Source organism: Uloborus diversus, chromosome 10, assembly GCF_026930045.1.
Source record: "Uloborus diversus isolate 005 chromosome 10, Udiv.v.3.1, whole genome shotgun sequence".
Lineage (NCBI taxonomy): Eukaryota > Metazoa > Arthropoda > Arachnida > Araneae > Uloboridae > Uloborus > Uloborus diversus.
The window spans coordinates 47649915-47661898 of NC_072740.1; the positions used below are offsets into that span (position 1 = coordinate 47649915).

General features: G+C 31.6%; 1 long non-coding RNA gene across 1 annotated transcript; it reads right to left on the minus strand.

Moving 5' to 3' along the window:
* Positions 1–388: 388 nt before the first annotated feature.
* On the minus strand, positions 389–11100 carry LOC129231215 (uncharacterized). Its single transcript, XR_008581227.1, has 3 exons — positions 11033–11100; positions 7940–8127; positions 389–527 (listed from the first exon to the last, which is right to left on the minus strand). It is a non-coding gene; the product is annotated as an uncharacterized LOC129231215 (long non-coding RNA).
* Between the last annotated feature and the right edge of the window lie 884 nt (positions 11101–11984).

The following is an 11984-nucleotide window of genomic DNA, read 5'->3' on the forward strand; positions in this document are numbered from 1 at the left end:
ATTGTGCTATGAATTATTGTTTTCGCAAATATTTATATACCGACACACAAAATTTGCAAGACTGCTTATAAACCTTAAAAATTTTTCCCTTGAACCAAGGAAATTTCATTTGTGAAGACGATTGAAATAATTACATTTTGTATCGGAGGTTAACATTCATCATCCAGCGGGTTTTTTTTAATATTTTTTTTGGCTTAATTCACAATAAGTTCTTTTAGTCGAATTTCTGAGCTACGAGTACTGCTTTATTGCGAAGTTAATTGAACGATATTGACTCCCAACTTTGCACTAAACCATGTTGAATGTTTAAAGTTAGGTGAAGAAAGTAATTGCTCGTTGCAAAAAAAAAAAAAAAAAAAACTCTTTCATTAAGTAAAGTACAACTCAGTTCTGGTATCTTTTATTTTAATGCTTTATTTGAACTTCAAATTTAATAAACACACTGAAATTGTTATTAAAATGTGATTTACAAGTATGTGTTTACAATGAACGGTATCAAAATCCAGCAAACGATGATGAGTCCAAATCTGAAAAAGAGAACATAGAAATGAATTTTGTAACAGCACAGTTTTATCTTTTAAAAATTTGTTTAGCATTATTAGGGGAAACCCGGGCAACGTGAATACCTTAAGGTTTCTTTTATTATTGTCGTTTAGTTATAACTTTGGAAATTGAAACAAATGTTTATAATCAGTCTTCATTTAATGAACTTACGTAATGCAATAACAGTTGTCCTTAATATGAATTACACTATTCGATGTAAGGCCAGTTTTCAACAATGGCATGAATAGCCACTTTGCCCAACACCTCGGGTAAAGTGGATTCGGTACTAGGACAAAGCGAACAACAACATTATTTGTCATGAAACTAATTATTAAAAATAAAATAACCATCGAGAATTAAAGGAACACATCCAGAAAACATCTTATTGCTACAATGCTAATTATTATATTTATTGCAAACAAATAAATTGACTTTTAAAATAAAGTAAACTTCAAAAGTTAAAGGAACATATTAAAAAACCTTTGCTACAATGCTAATTATTGTAGTTATTACAAACAAAGAAACTGAACGTAAAAATAAAATAAACATCGTAAATTACAGGCTCATATTAAAAAACATTTTTCTACAGTACTAATTATTGCAGTATTTATTATAACAAACAAAAAAATTAAACTAAAAAAAGTCAACGTCCAAAGTTTAAGAGCATATTAAAAAAAAACATTTTTCTGCTACAATACTAATCATTGCAGTTATCACAAACAAAATCATTACCATTTTCGAATGCGGAACACTCTTTATGGCACCATTAAGTACAAATACGACATTGTATCCAGTTTTCCTTTGGCTGATCATCTTCTTCAAGGAACAATTCATCACAGAAAATGCACCTTACATCATCAAATTTCTTTATTTCCTTCCTCTTATCATTCTCTTATACAGTTCAATGTTTTGTAGCAGAGATTTTTAATTTAGTTTTCTTGGTAGTGGTCTTTTTAACAATATTCTAAGAAGCTTTAGTCGAAACGTCATCTAGATACTTCATGTCAATTTTTTTTTTCATTTTTTTTTTCTGATTGCCCTTTACTGGAGTACTTGTCAGGAGTGTAGATCTCTGTAGCATTCGTTTGCGTGTTGTTATTGGTTTAACAGGCTGAGGAATAGGTCGTAAAACTGAAAGACTGTACTAGTTCTTAGAACATCCAGGTTTGGGTGAAGCGGTGGGAACATGATTGTCTTGGACTTATTCTGTTGTATCAGATCCCAAGGGAGTATAAGGATGGTGTTTAATAATACTTGTCTTGCTTCAATGTCTTGAGATCTTAAAATTGAAGGACTTCCAGGTTCGGATGAAGGGACTTGTCATGACCGGACATAGTGAATATGGTATCCACTTTGCCCTTTAGGTACATTTTTGAGGTAACTAAAAATTACTAAAAAACCAGAGTATCTGAACTCGTCGTCTACGGATAGTTGAAAGCTATATAATCATACATGAAATCCTACTCATAAAAAAGAACATACCACAAATAGTATTAAAGTTATGAATGAAACACTAACCTCTGAAAACTAATATTGTTCTCCCCAAAACATACTTTGTTCGGTCACTGGCGACGCGTAACGCGAGCTCGTCCCGACGTGTTTGCCGCACACGGAGTGGCAACAGGCGACCGTTTCTATGGCAACGCGGCTGCCGGCCAACTAATTATTTGGGAGTTATAAGCAAAATTCGCTTTGCCCGGGGTATCCACTTTAGCCGGGTTTCCCCTATGTGGGAAATATTGTAGATATAAACCTTTTAATAAAAACTATTATAAACAAAAAAAAGTTGCATAACCGGATGCATTATATATTTCTCTTACTCCTTTCAAAAACGTCGCAACTCAAAAATTAACGATTGAGAGTTATGCCTTTTTTATAACTGCCATGAATGAGAAAAACATATCTGCAAGACCTGCATTTCTATAACCGAATATTTCGCCGTTAGAGAGCAAAAGTGTCGAATTAGCATTTCCAAGTATTTTCGGAACGTTATTTTCAAGAATGTCTCACCTTGAGTTGTGCTTGATCCATTATGCATGAAACATATCTGTCGTTTAGTGAAATATGATATTATTTATTCTGAAAACAGTATTGTACACAAAAGAGAGCTGTTTTCATTCTTATTTTTTAATCAAGAACGCGCTATTTCCATTTATGTTGGTATATTCGGCATTGTGAGGAGAACAATTAGAAACAATAATGACATATTTTCAAATATTTCAAATAGCATCTTTGAAAATTAGTACAAGAAAGTCATAAATAAAACGCAACTTGTAAAAACTATCACTTCGTACTTTACTTCTTCATGAAACAGAGGAGAAACACAAGATTTTCTTTAAAAAGAACTTGTACATAGGAAACAGTTTAATCAGTGGTTTGAAATATGGTTTTACCACGTGAGTTCTTACTTTGAATTTTTAAAATCGTTCTCCTAAAAAAATCAAATTTTTGAGATATGACACTGTTGAAAGGAGTGAGCTGTATTATTGAAGGTTACCAAAAGTCTGAGAAGGTTTATTTCTTACCTTTGTGTCGCACATATGAGGCAGTGAAAAGCAAAGGGATGTAAGTGGACATTTTCAAGTTTCGAGTAAAACGCGTTTTAAGATAATTTCATAGGTAGGCTTTCATTGATTTTTTTTTCTAAATCATGCTATACAGAAGCACCTACCATGGCTACCAGTACTATATTTTGCATAAGACAGAAGAGAGGTTCTCCTACTATTTGTACTGGTTACCTCCAAATTTTTTATTTTGCCACTTCCAACCCTTTGCTTCTCACTGCCTCATATGTCAGTCCAATAAACTTTCCTTAAAAATTACCATATCATTATGATACATTATTTCATAGCTTCTTGTATATAAATACATACATATATATTTACTAGGGTGGTCCTTTTTATATACAGTTGGCTCTCTGTTTAACGACTTTCAAGGGACCACAAAAAATCGTCCTTAAGTAGAAAGTGTCCTTAAATAGAATGCTTTTAACACTACAATGGACCATCTGGGACCGTTAAAAGTCGTCGTTAAATAGAGCGTCGTTAAACAGAGAGCCAACTGTAAGTTTTTTTTTTTCCCGGAACTAAATAAGTGACGCACCCGTGTTCTGGGACACTATAATAAAAAGTAACGTGCCGAAATAAAATTTGATTCTATGTTTGTGTGTCCAATTTTGGGGTGAATATTAGAGTAAATTGGGGAAAAAAGGTAGAAAATATTCTCTAGAACTAAACGAAAATAGTGTGTTAAAAATGCAATTTTACGTGATGACACTAGGAGGAAGCGGGGGTTCACCTGTGAAAATGTTCCGAAATTAGAGGAGTAACAACAGTTTTAGGCTCTCTTTGTAAAAGCATTGCAGTATTTTAAATCTCCGAAAATTCGGTTTTTTCGAGCGTAGGTTCTGACCTTTGGGGGGGGGGGAGGGGCTACAGTCTCCTTTGCCAGCAAACGGAGTAAAATATGACTTAATTTGAAACAAATAACTTCAGTTTAAAAAAGTTTGGTCAACAGGACGAAGGTTTTTCCTCTAAGACTTTTCATGCCATTGCAAATCTTACCTATTGTTATCTCTTGTAAGTTTTGACCAAATGTTAGAAGGGACTACTGTTCCTATAGTCCCCTCCCCCAACCTAACATTACGTAAAACGCCACCATATATAGTGTATATATTTATTTAAATATAATGAATATTTAAATTTACAAAAGTATTGGGTTTTGTCTAGGGTTATTTCTGACCTCATGGGGCGGTTGCTACAGTACTTTTAGCCTAGAAACGAAGTAAAATATATATGGCTGGTTTAATTTGAAAGTAATAAGTTTCAGATGGGGGGGGGAATGCAGAACGAAACTATTTCCCCCAAGCCTTTCCTTTCCATTGCATTACACATCACAATTTAATCTGTTTTTAGTTTTTACCAAATGGGAGAAGGGATTACAGCCCCCCTCTCCTTCCATTAATATGCCACTATATATAGTAGTTTATTTAAATATAATGCATATTTAAATTCGCAAATGTATTGCAGTATTGAAAGTCTCTGAAATTTCGATTTTATCTAGTGTAAGTTCGGACCTAAGGGGGCTATAGTCCCCTTATCCGCCCCCTTGGATACGCCACTCGTTATTCTCAACATATCTCGACCGTGTTTAGTATATTTTTTCCGATAGTCTTGGACTGTCTGTAAAATAAATTTATTTTTGTGACTCTTGCTTGGTAAATAGGTTGGGAAATTATTTGATTAATTTTGTTCCGCTTTCAACTGAATCATTCACAAATTTCAGCAATTTAGCGATGTATTTTCCCATCAAATAGGTTCCTTCATATTGTCATGAATCAGTATTAAGAAGAAAAAAATCTTTTGGTATTTGCAATTTATAAAACGGTTTTATTGAAACGTAATTGATTTTAAAAAGAGGAAGATCTTGACTGAGAAAGTATGTCAAATCATCTAATGTTAACTAAAAAAAAGTTATAGAGTCATCAGACACATCTTCATCAACAAGAATTTTTTGGAATTTCCCCCCCTATCTTCTAAGTTCATTACTTCATCAGTACGAACAATACTGCTAATTCATTCCCTTAATATCATGAGCTATTTATGAATTTTCCAATCCCTGCTTCTGTAGCATGTTTGTGATATTTTTGTACGCTGCTAGTTTTTCAGACTTATTCTATAATTTCAAGGAACCTCGATTGGAGTAGTTGCGAAAAACTATATATCTGCATACATCATTTTATTGTAAAACATCAATTGTGTTTAAGGGTTTTCTCTTCATGTGAGTTCAATTTAAATTGTTTCCTAAACATATAGATTTTCAAACAATTTCTTTTCCCAACCATCTGGCTAAGGGGTAAGCTCCAAGTTGCCGTAAACATATACCTCCAGGAAGGACTTTACAAGGAAATGCTGTTACAAGTTATGAGAATTCTCTCTAATTTTCAAGGGAAAGATCTTTTTGAATTCCGCTTTTTTACGAACAATAATATGTCAGCTACTTCGATTCTTAGAATCTGTGGCATGTGTACTTGTTCGAAACGTTAAAAATTCTGAATCATAGAGATCTTTTTGCAAACTTTTGAAACGCTTAAATAATGAAATATCGGATGTATAACTAAGAGAGCCAAAACTATTTAATGACACTCTGCAGTACGATTGCGTACAATTGCACGCACAATTCATACGGACGGTATTGCAAGCCGCTGTACCAAACATTACAGCTTGAACAGTTTCCAATATTGAGCAATCATGTAAGATATCGTGTACAGCTGAAGAAATGTTAAGGCCAGTACCTGAAGGTATCTCAAGACTTCTGAGTAGCTGTTCAACATTTGGACCGGAAGCTGTAACGGCAAGCGCATCGGCCAGTTTCATCTGGAAGTTAGCTTTATATTCCCGTGAATAACTACAAAATCAAAGTTAAGCTCTTGCTCTCTTAAGGTCAAGGATCAAAGTCATTTGGGTTTTAAAATACTGCTTCTACACAGGCTATTAATAAATGAACAGCATCTTTATAACTAATATAACATTTGTCTAACAGTGCTGAAAGGCGAGCAGATATCAATAGTTGTCTAGCTCTTTTACCTTGTTGAAGACCAGATGTAGAAGAAATGTTCATTTTTTATAGATACCCATTTCCGTTTTTCAAATCTTGTGAATCGCGAGAATTTGACGATAATAAAGGCCATGTACTGAAATAGAAGAAAATTTAAAACATAGATTTTTATGTTATTACGATCTCGAATATTTTAAACTTTATATTTTAGATATTGAAAATATAGATATTTTTATGCAAAAGTAATCGAGGATTTTTCGAAATTTATATTTAAGAATTAAAAAGTGCATAAAAATTTCAGTATATTTACTAAAGAACGGAAAATTGAAATATAATTACCATTACGTATATGTATAGCATTGAACCGTATCGGCTCCATATACCAATCCTATTACAGACACAGGAAGTTTTGTTACTACTCCCCCAAAGCTAGAGGATGCAATTTTTTATTGTCAAAATCTATTTATTAATGGCCTTCGACAAAGTTGTGAACGGTCTGCAAAATGTTAACTGTCTTTTCCTTTATTTTCGCCAAAAGCAGGGGAAAATTTCATTAAAATGATGCCTTATGTATAAAAATTGATGACGTATTAAAAAGGTTATGCAGTTCTCAAAAAAAGGAATAAATTATTAAAAGGCTAAAGAAAGAATAAATAAATTAATAAAAGGCTAAAAGAAAAAAAACCACCACTGCGAAGAAAAAGAAATGACTTTAAGGGATAAAGGTAAAATTATAGTTCAAAGTATTCGTTCAATTACAAATACGACTGGATCAAAAATACTTTCCTGACGCGGTAGGGCGCATAGAAAAGTGTTCCTTTTTATGATGAACTAAACTTATATTTAAATGCTTTAAAATAGTATGGGTCCAACACTGTTCGAAGATTCCTTCCCCCGACCTCAATGCAGACCTCGCATTACGAAACACAGAAGTCCGAGTTTTTTAGAATGTAATCTTTAAGGTTGTTTAAGTATTCTACATTAAACTTTGTAAAATATTTGTATTTTAACAAAAGAAAAAGCTTATAACTGCTCAAAAATTTCAATCATTAGTGTCAGAAGGTTAATTTCAAAGCGTATTAACTGCAAAAGAAACAAGGAATATTTCACTCCAAAAATTAGATAGAAATAAACCCTCATAATGTAATGTACTAGGTGGCAATAATGGAAATGCCACCCCTTTATTGAATGCTAGGAACATGTAGCAAAATTATGTTTTGAATATTAGAAAAAATACTAATTCAAATAGGTTAAATGCTTTTGAAATAGTGACCATTTCAAATCGAGTGTTTTGCTGTTTTTTTTTTTTTTTTTTTTTTTTTTTTTTTGAATGGTCGATTTAGTTCAGAATTTTAGAAGGATGTAACTGGAGAAAAAAGAACATCTTAAATCATCTTTATTCCTTTTGGGATATTTCATATGTCGCTTAGTTGTAAATACTTTTTTTTTGTGAGAGAATTCGGTGATGGTCATATGAAGCAGTAAAGAGCAAAGGGATGCAAGTGCATATTTTCATGTGTTGAGTAAAACGCGTTTGAAGTTGTGTCCTTCACTGAAAAGGTTTTCTAAATAAAGCTACATAGCAGCACTAGCTGGGCTACTAGTACTATCTCTTGCATCAAAACAGAGATGATTTTCACCTACCATTTGTACTGGTTGTCTCTAAATTTTTATTTTTTGAATCTACATCCGATTTTATCTCACTGTCTCATATGAGCCTTTACATACCTGTTGAAATGGTATGTAAAGGCTCATGTAATGACTTCACTGTATATGTTTTTTGTCATAGCACGTAAAAGTTTCGTAAGATGATAGCTGGACCATAGTTTAAGACACTTACCAAAGAAAGCCGGATTTTGAAGTGCACTACCGTCTACCCCAATAGTTGTAGTAAGAGTTATCATAAAGCCATCCGTTGCCGTATCCATACCCGTCGTATCCATATCCATATGCACCAGCATAAGGATAAGGGTAACCATAATTTGCTACTGCGATACTTGCTAATGCAGCAAACAGCAGAATAAGAAACTAAAAACAAAATAAGAAGTATGTTAACAAAACTTAGTTTGCCATTCACATAAAATTACAAGCATTAAAATTTAATGATTTTTTTATAGAACGATAATGATAATTTAAGGCTTGTAAAGGGTGTGACAAAATTAACGCAATATTTGAATTTGCCATCATTTTTGCTGTCTTTTGCTGTTAATTTGTTGTAAGCCATGAAAAACGAAAAATTGGACAGCTAAGAGTTTAGGGTTAGTAAAAATCGAGTGTTATTCTACCATACAGCCAGTGAAACAATTCTATTACTGCATAAGACATTTCCTGGTCGTTTACTCTCTCGTTGCGGTGATCAGAATTGGCACCCTGGATCGTGCGATTTAACATCATTTCTTCTTATGGGGTTATTGAAGTCAAAGGTCTATCTGCAACAAACACCTTTAACCGGGGAAAATTTACCCCTCAATATTAGATAATTGGGAATTAGAGTGTGCAATATATTCTTTTATTTTGCATTTTAATTACAAAAATTCAAACAGTGATTGATCATTTGATAAAACTAAAGCTAAAGTTGACGTGTTTCTAGATTTTTCTTAAAATACTATTTTTCGGGGTTTCTCGCAATCTTACCCCTTCGCGTGACTAGTTAGTTAACTATGAGCAATTCCATGTCAGAAAAATCACTTTCTTGACCTCACCATTTCCGATTTCAATAAAATTTGGCATGAAGGACACACATGACAAGATAAGTAATACTGCCAATTTTCAGATTTCTATTTTGAAAACTGTTTGAATTATAAACTAGTAAAAAAACTCAAAATGTGCAGAGAAAATTAAATGTATGTTCTTACAAACGACCGCAGCTTCTCTTCTATTTATAAAAGACTAAATATTCGAAAAATATTGTAAACTAATGAAATAGAACTTTCTATGGATATATATAACATGACTTCCTACAATAGATTTAAGTTTTAGGGTCATTCACCATTGATGAGGTAATATTGCAAAGAATGGTTTACCCCGAAAAATAGTATTTTCAGAAAAATCCTAACACTTCAACTTTATATATACTTCAACTTTAGTTTTAGTTTTTTCAAATTGTCAATCTTTATTTGAATTTTTGTAACTAAAATTAAAATAAAAGAATATAATCTACCCTCTGATTTCCAACTGTCCTTTAGTTAGAGGTAAATTTTACCCCGTTATAGGTGTTTTTTGCCGATAAAAAAAATAAATAAAAAAAAAACACCGGTTCAATATTTTTGACTGTTATATCGATGTACGAATTTTACGGTGATTTACACTTAGGTAGGGTTAATTGTCAGAGACACTGTTTCTATTCTAACAGTTAACTCAAGTAAAAATTAATTTAAATCGCAATTCAAAATCATTAGCGCACTACACTCACTAGGACCGCCGCGGCGTCTGGAAAATCAAAAAAAATTCAGTTGGAATTTTGTTCAGTTTCAAATTCATGGAAAATTTTTGAAAGTGATATGTACTTACATTATAAATTTTTGTTTCGAAAAAAAAAGTGATGGCCAACTGGTAACTAAAAAAAATGGTAAAGCAACTTAGAGTCGAAGCTTTTATTTTTTATTTTGCCAATATTCAGATTTCTTTTTAAACAGCTTTACCAGGTTTTGATATCGACATGTGCAAAATTGTGCGGAGAAGAAAAGAACTAAATATCGTAATAGACTTCACTCAAACCTTGAGACTATTCCGTAATGTTAATTACTTTGAATGTTTTTAAAATAAATTATAAATTAAAAAAACAAGGGAAAATAATTTGAAAAAAAGTTGCAGTTGTAAATCCTAAAAAAGGGGGTATTCTGTAGCAGGAAATATCCAACGATAATTAGCTCAAATAAACAGATGTTTAACTACGTAAATACTTTATAAACGTAAAGAAAAATCTATTAAACTTCATGTTAATCCTTGGATTAATTAAAATGAGTTGCCGTAGATAATGATTTTGCATATTTAAAAAAAGGCCTTAGGTAAAATTTAAAATGCTATGAAAAACTGTTAGTTCAATCGAATTCACTATACGCTTATTTATGGATTTGAACTTCTTTACTTAATTAACATATCAATTGAACATAAAATATATTTATAAATGAAATGAACATGCTTTTTTTTTCGTATTTCAAGTTTGGCAAATTTTAATCATCACTTAGAAGTTTTATAGTCCGTAAAAGTTGTAATTTCGATTGGTGCTATAAAACTATATCACTGCTTACTTATACTTGACTATAAAATAGTGTGTTCGTTTTTAGCTGTAAAAATGCTTTATTCCTATCTTACTGTAATTAAATTTCATTTTTCAAGTTCACATATTTTTGTAGTAACTTATTAATCTTTTTTCGCAAAGCAAAAAATATTCTTAAACTAAATTAATAGTTAACTTGTTGAAAAAGAATGCCTTTCTTTATTATTCACTGCTTTAAATTAAGAGTAGATAAAAATAACTGAATGAAACTACTGTTGAACCTGTTTAATGGAATATCCATTTTGACACGAAAAACTATTCTATTAAGCATGATATTCCATTAACCGGGGCCAAAATGACACATTACATTTGATTGGTGCATTGATAATGTATTACATTAAGCGGAATATTATTTTAACCTATATTCTAATAAGTAGGCCCGACTGTAGCAAGAAGTATATACATGCTGATGACTGATTTCCCTCTTTATTTAAAAGAAAATATATTTTAAAATTATCTAACTACAAAATTATCGAACTTTTAATATATAACTAAAAAAAGATAACAAATAAAAAATCGATGCATCATCTTAATTTTTCATTTATCATTAACAGTTTGCAAACAAACTTATAAGTTTTGAACATTATTATAATTTTTAAAAGAAAAGAAAGTTTTTAACATTTTAACCATTAACAGGAAAAAAATAAAACTTACCAGCGAATACATGATGAGAAAAGAAAGAAGATGTAATGACGGAACAGTTTTTGCGCTCAAGCTGAGTTGAAGTTTTCACAGACAAATACAGTCGACGCTCGATATAATGACCATCTTCGTGCCAGAGAAAAAGGTCTTTATAATGAGTGGTCATTATAAGAAATAGAATTTTTTTTAAATATACACATGCATCATTCATGTTCCGTTGTTCCAATACAATTGTCACTTTTTTAGATTTTAGTAAAATGCCCAAATTATATTTTATCATGGGCTTTTTTATTTTTAATTATGGGTGCAAAATATTATGACAAAATATTTCTAATTGGAAAATATAGGAAAAATTGTATTACAGTACTTACAAATCATTTATTTTCTAAAGATAAAATCAGAAAGAGTTGCTTTTCTTTTTAGCACATGAGATTTTTGCAAAACATAATTTTTCATTTCAATTATAGATGATAGTGTTTTTCTTGCTTTTCAAAGAAACACGAAAAAGTCTCTCGATTATTTTAAACATTTTTCATACTGAGAAATTTGGTCTCAATTTCTTCTTCTTCATATGATCATGATACATTAATTTGTTTTTGTGCACAACACCGAGCGGTTCTTCATTTTCTGACAGACACGTGTTTGACACATTCTGAATCATAATTGATTTTGGCATAACAGTCAAAATTTAACACTTCTACCAATTTAATTTTCTTTTTAGAAATTTTTTACAGCGTTTCATCTTTTTCGTCAAAATTTTCATTTTGGATTGTCTAACAAATCATTTAAGCATTTTTCCTTTGCTTTTTAAAATCAACATGGTGGAGGCAATTCTTGATGATCTTTTCTGAATTCCATGCTGATTTAGAAAGATGCAAAGCTGTAAGGGTACCCACTTTGTAATCTTCGCCTTCTTCCAGTCCGCAAACGGCAGTGAAGGTCATTTCAAGTTACATATTAAGTA